The sequence below is a fragment of the Nymphaea colorata genome, chromosome 6 (genome assembly GCF_008831285.2).
Source record: "Nymphaea colorata isolate Beijing-Zhang1983 chromosome 6, ASM883128v2, whole genome shotgun sequence".
Lineage (NCBI taxonomy): Eukaryota > Viridiplantae > Streptophyta > Magnoliopsida > Nymphaeales > Nymphaeaceae > Nymphaea > Nymphaea colorata.
Window position 1 is genome coordinate 2,093,196 of NC_045143.1, and position 7,047 is coordinate 2,100,242.

The following is a 7,047-nucleotide window of genomic DNA, read 5'->3' on the forward strand; positions in this document are numbered from 1 at the left end:
GCCTGTTCTTGTCCTGGAGTGCTTTTTTCTTCAAAGGCGACGGATATCAACGTCCCCACCAACACTGTTTATTAGCCATGACTATGCATCCAAGAGATCGAGGCTTCGCATCTTGTAAATTAAGAATTTAAGAGTTCAGCAATTCATCTTGAGACATAAGCAATAGGAAAACTACTTCTTCGGGCAGCGTTCTCTTTTAAAAGTGTTCTACTTAATACACCATGCAAAGTTGTAGCTGCAACGTAAGAGAGCTAGCCATAACCAATCTTCACATCGTGTGTGAGCCTACCTCCTTTTTAAGTGAGACATGTATTGGTTATGGCTAGCTCTCTTACGTTGCAGCTACAACTGTGCATGGTGTATTAAGTACAACACTCTTAAAAGAGAACGCTGCCGAAGAAGTAGTTTTAGCATTGCTTATGTCTCAAGATGGCGAGAGAATGTGGTTGTTAGGCCTCAAATTGCTGAACTCTTAAATTCTTAATTTACAAGATGTGAAGCCTCGATCTCTTGGATGCTTAGTCATGGCTAATAAAAAGTGTTGGTGGGCAGGTTGATATCTGTCGCCTTTCAAGAAAAAAGCACTCCAGGACACGAATAGGTGTCCCCCTCGACAGAGAAAAAGTAACATAGTAGCTAGCAGCAAGTCTATGGTCGTCGGTGGTAGACACTCTTGGTCCCATTGACTAACCTCTCACTTGCCAGTGCATTATAGATGCACCACATCTTAAAAAGTATAAGACAGAAACAAGGGATACGAAGAAGAAACAATGATTTAACAATGATTTACGTGGTTTGGCGTATTAGCCTACATTCACCAAAGAGAAAAAGGGGTTTTCTTCTTCATTTTCTATTATGTGTTTACAGGAGGGATACAGCTCCTTATATAGATTTGCATACACCAAATAAGATAGGAACATTTTTATGAGAATCTTCGGGCAGATATAGATAGGCTTCATCGACGCCAATAATCATGGAGAGGATTGATGCCAATAAACTTGGAGAGGATAATTCATTAGATCTGTACCCTATCTTCTCCCAAAGATAGTGGAGAAGATCGCCTCCTTATCTCTATGCCACAAACAGTCTCCCCCTCAGGTTGACGAGCAAATGTCGATCTGCCCCAACTTACACACAATGTATGTATGACGATCTCTTCCAAGAGACTTGGTAAGGATGTAAGCAAGTTGAAATTCACTTTTGACGTGGTGTTTGAATGGTTCTATCTTGTATTTTCTCTCTAATAAAGTGACAATCGACTTCGATATGCTTAGTTTATTCATGAAAAGCAGGATTTGCTCCAATGTAGATCGCTGTCATTCGTCGCACATTAGCTTCATAGATTCATTCATTTCAATCTTCATATCTTTCAGTAGTGCTTTTATCCATATCAACTCGCATGTACATGAAGCCATGGCTTTGTACTTTGCCTCTGCACTCGATCGAGCCACAACTGACTGTCTTTTGCTCTTCCAATTTACCAAGTTTTCTCTAACAAAAGTACAATATCCCAAGGTAGATTTGTGATTATTTGGATTGCCTGCCCAATCAGCATCACAATATCCAATTACATCCATTTTCTGATCTCGTTTCATCAAGATCCCTTGTCTTGGAGTTCCTTTTAAGTACCTTAAAATCCTGTGAGCTGCATCGACATGTCTTGACTTCAAGTTATGCATAAATTGGCATACGAGGCTAACATCATAGATGATATTAGGTTGGGTGATGGTCAAATATATGGGCTTTCTTCAATGCTGACAGCATTTCTTGCATAGCTTTCTGCCAGTTTGAGTTTTTGCTTGCTTCCTCATAATTTTTTGGTTCATGATGGGAGTAGGTATTAAGTACATAGGATTTATAGGGTTTTGTTAAGGTATCAAGGGTAATATAGTCATCTATGGAGTGATTGTGTCGGGTTGAGAGATAGGTATAGAAATCTTTTAGTTTTGGCAGTGGTCTAGAAAGAAGAGTTGATCTTCTTAGGATTGGTTCGATGGTTTGGTCTTGGTAAGACAGAGATGGCTGAGGGTTACTATCTTCGTTTTGGTTTTTTAAGAATATAGGCTTGCTAGATTGCTGATTCTTGGTTTGAATCATAGTATTTTGAAAAACATCAACAAGAGGAAGAGAGAGAGGAGCAGCGGAAGGAAGATGTGCTGCAAAAATGGAACCTTCACCTTGAGAACCTTGATCTTGAGTTTGGGTCTCTCCCTGACTCGGTGCCTCATAGAATGACAACCCGAATCACAAAAAACTTTTTTGATCTTGGATCAAAACATTTGTAACTGTTTTTTTTGCTTGAGCACCCAAGGAAGACACATTTCAAAGTTCGTTTTTCAAGTTTGTTTTGGAATCACTCTTGTATGTGCACAAAACATTTGCACTCAAAGATTTTTAAGTGCTTAATAAAAATCGTTCTTCGAAGCAAAACTTCAAGAGGAACTTGATTTTCAATACTAGAACTTGAAACTCTATTAGCAAGATAACATGCAGTACCAACCGCTTCTGCCCAAAAACTTTGAGGTACATTCATATGGATCATAAGAAGAAGAACAATAGTAATAAACTGTCTATTCTTTTTTTCTGAAACCCCATTTTGTTGAGGAGTACCAGAACATGTAAGTTGTAGTGGTACCTCCTTTTTGTTCAAGAATTCCTCAAACTATTGGTTCACATATTCCCCTCTATTATCAGATCAGAGATTTTTAATTTTTGCACTATACTAAGTGTATACCAGATTGTAGTAATCTTGAAAAATCTTAAAAACTTCACTTTTATTTCTAAGAAAAAAATATCCATGACATGCGAGATTTATCTTCAATGAAAAACACATAGTACCTGTATCTTGTATAGGATCCCACTGGGACTGGTCCCCACACGTCAGAGTACACCAAATCAAAGAAACCAGTGGATGATTGAAAAGACAGCCTAGTCCACTCTGAAAATTTGCAAGCATCGCAAGAATGTCTGTCTATGATGATATTAGGAACACACATCTTCAAATTTTTATCCGAAATGTGCCCATGTCTTGCATGCCACATTTGATATTCTTACTTCTTCTTTTCCTTACTAGTATGTACGAAGAAACTTGCTCCTGGAGTTTCCAATACATATAGCCCATTTTGCTCCCATCCTCTACCAATCTCCTTCATTTTCAGATCCTGAAATATCACATTCTTGAAAGAAAAAATTGCCATACAGTTATAAGTTTTGGTCAATTTGTTTACTAACATCAAGCTAGTCGAAAGATTAGGTACCTAAAGAACTGATGATGATTTGTTTTCAAAGAACGATAATTTTTTAGTTTCGTCAACAACAATATGTGATTTGTCGGTTGAGAAAACCGGTTTTTTGTTCATATTATCTATAACAGTTAACCTTGACAAATCATTAGTCATTTAATCAGTTGCACTAGTGTCAATGACCCAAATAAGATTACTAGAATGAGTAAGGAAGGTAAGATCATTACCTTCGGTGGAATTACCGACCGTATGAGAGGAAACGAGATTTGTCTTAGAGAATTTTTAGAAAAATTTTTTTAAGTCATCCTTTGTGACAAGATCTGCTTGGTTGGATGATGACGTTTTTTTCTCTTATAGGTTTGCCGACGAGCTCCCAACTTTTTTCTCGAAGATGCCCAATTTTATTGCAACGCGAGCACTTGAGTTTGCTGCGGTTTCGTTGGAAATTGTTTCCACTATTCTGGTTTTTTAAATCATTCTTCCAAGTATTTGATTTAAAACAAGCCAGACACCATTTTTTCATGATTCTCTTCATATAACTCTGTTTTTGATGTTTGGTTCATGACTTTTCTTCTAGTATATTCTTTTTGAATCGCTCGGCATACTTGATTAAAACTTGGCAAGGGTGTGGTCATGAGAATTTGGCTGCAAAGACTCTCATAATCAGGTTCAAGGCCAGCAAGCACTTTAAAAATTTTGTCTTCCTCAAATCGTTTTTGATAGATGTTTGCATCTGTGGTCGCCGGCCTGTAATGGGCGAGTTGATCATACAAGTTGCAAAGTTTGTTTAGATATAGACTGGTTTGCTTCCGTCCTTGGTGAGGTTGACGATATCAAGTTGCAGTTGATACACATGGGCAAGATTATTTTGCTCGCTGTACATCTTCTTCAAAGTATTTCATATTTCTTTTGCTGTGTCCTTGTATAGAAATAGGCTGGAGATGTGAGGCTCCATGAAATTCATAAGCCAAGCCATTACCATGTCATTCTCCGATTCCCAATCTTCATAATTAGGATCATACAGCCTTGTGGTGGTGGAATTCATAAGCCAAGCCATTACCATGTCATTCTCCGATTCCCAATTTTCATAATTAGGATCATACAGCCTTGTGGTGGCGGCACCTTCGGGCTGAACAAGAAGTAAACATGTGGCTGGGTCTCTTGCAGAACAAGAAGTAAACATGTGGCTGGGTCTCTTGCAGCACCAGCTCCACCTCCTTCACCGCCTTCCTCTTCAAGAATCCCTCATACATCACACCTCTCTGCCTTAACAGATCCTCCCCTGCTACATGCACCATAGTAGCAGCCAGTCTACTTCTATCCCATCCTCAGCCAATTTCGAAGTTGCCGGTGAATTTATCTCTGTTCGATCCCACCGGCAAACTCAGCTGCCAAAGCACGTCGCTAACTTTGGTGGCCTCTGAACTTTCACGAGGCCGGGTTGGGTCAGTTAGGTTTGGGCTTCGGGCCAGCCAAGATAAGGTTCGGGCTTGGACCGGTTTGACACCTTAAAATCGAGTTTGGGCTCGACTCGATATCCGACATCTGAGCCTGGGCACAACACAGTCAGTCCGGTTAAAATAAAAAAATTATTTTTTAAAAATTAAAAAAATAAAGATAAAATATATTTTTAAATAATAAAACATATATCATTATTAAATAAAAAAATAAATAAATCGACCGAATTGAGCCCCATCAAGCCGGCCCGATAGGGCCCAAGCTGAACTTTTTGGACCCGGGTAGTCGGGCCTGATGCCTAGGGTTAGGGAGAGCTTGGGGTGTCAACATGTCTGGCTAGCCCGAGCTGAACTTTTCGGACCCAGGTACCCGGGGCCGGATGCCCAGGGTTAAGGGAGCCTAGGGTGCTGGCATGGCCCTGTCCCCTCCCCTCCTCCGTTAGGACTTTGACAATTAAAATTCTACGTATAAATTTTTTTGAATACTTTAGTTTGGCTTTGTAAAACTTTGAAAAAGTTACGATTATAGCTTATATTAAAATTTAGAAAATTTTCGATTGGTCTTTGGAAAAGTATGAAAACTTACCATTGTTAATCTTGACAAAAAAATTTGGGAACAGTACGTCATCCAAGCAGCGATCAGGTAGTCCATCAACACGAAGGCAGTGGGTGCGGCCAATAGTGTCCTAACAACAACCCACCGATAGTTTAGTTCGTCCCGGGTGAAGGCCACCGATAGATGAACAATTCCACAACTTGTAGTCAAGTCCTGTGATGCAGTTGGTTTTCTGGAGGTCCACATGTAGGATGACAGTGTTCTTCGTGGAAAATGAGTCCTACTACGTAATGAAAAAACATTTATACTACGCATTCCCCTCGTCTCTTTGATTATTTTCTGCTCCTCTCTCTCTCTCTCTCTCTCTCTTGGCAAGGCGTGATGCTACTAGTAGAAGAGAATGGCGTGCTGCTACTATTGAATCAGAAGCGAAGGTAAGGAACATCAGCAACTGTTTGAAGAATTTATTTCCAGAAAGTTCTCTGAAGAAGAACGGATCCTAACAAACAGATCGATGAAGTAAAAAAGAAGGATGACTCAACCAAGTCAGGAGCTGTATCGACTCCATGAAAGAGAACAAATCCTCAATCACTGGCTTGGCTGGCTTGCTGAACAATGGAGATGGATGAAAAGAAAAAAGCAGCTGATTTAAAGGACCACTGCTACTACTTATATTACTATCCCCAAGTAACAGTAAAACAGCTCTGCCTTGCAAACTTAGAAAAACTTTCTTACCAAAAGAGAAAGTGAGCCGTGACTTTAGATGGCATCAGGGACATCTAACCTAGACCATGCATTTTTTTATACGATGGTTTTGATTTGTTGTCTTGTTTAACTTTTTACTATTTTTTTTCCCGGCAAGAGTTTTCCAGAAGCTGATTAAAAAGAGAGTGAAATAACTACAAAGGATACGCTTCTTTTTTTTATTATTACAAAAACAATAGTTCACTGTCCACTTAACAAGCGCACGAAAAAAATCTCTCAGTGGAGCATGGATGCCAGAGTTAAAAATTTTTTATAAGTTTTTAAATTTTGATGACACAGGTCGAAATATTATTTTTTAAAATTTTTATATGTAACAAATATTTTTTTAATTTAAATATAATTAAAAAAAATTCTTTGAAGCCCCGTTTGATTATCGAGGGAATTACTGTACACCGGTTGAAAAATGTGTAGTACGATTTCAACCAGTGTAATCAAACACCATGAATTTTACCAATCCAGGGTAAAGTTCTCCCAGAAAAAAGTCGGACCCCGGGTCCGACCTTTTTGCGAGGATAATATTTTTGCCCATTGGGGCTTCCTCATCTTTGTCCACAACGTTCCTCTTCGTCGCCAGACTCTCCACCACCACAGCTGCTCTGCAGAGGTGGGTAGAAGTTCCTCTTCGTCGTCGTTCTTTCCACCACCACAGCCGCTCTGCCTCCATCGGTCGCCATGGTTAGAAGTTCCTCTTCATCGCCGTGCTCTCCACCGCCATTGTCGCTCTGCCTCCATCCCTCGCCGTGATAGATTTAGAAGTTGTTGAGGTATCCCAACCTCCCTCTCCTATTGGGCGTTCTTCCTTTTCTTAAACCCTTTTTCTGGATCGGGTAAAATTTTTTAAAATTTACATTTAATTTTCAAATTTTTTTTTTTGAGGTTGGGGCAGACCCATGCGGACCTCTCTCTCTTGAAAACACTTCTATGATACAAGAGTGGGAGTTCGGGAAAACACTTCGATGCTTAGATTCTAACTTTTTCGAACGTGAGAATACGCCCAGTTGGAAAGAGTATACAAGTTGGGCCAGGT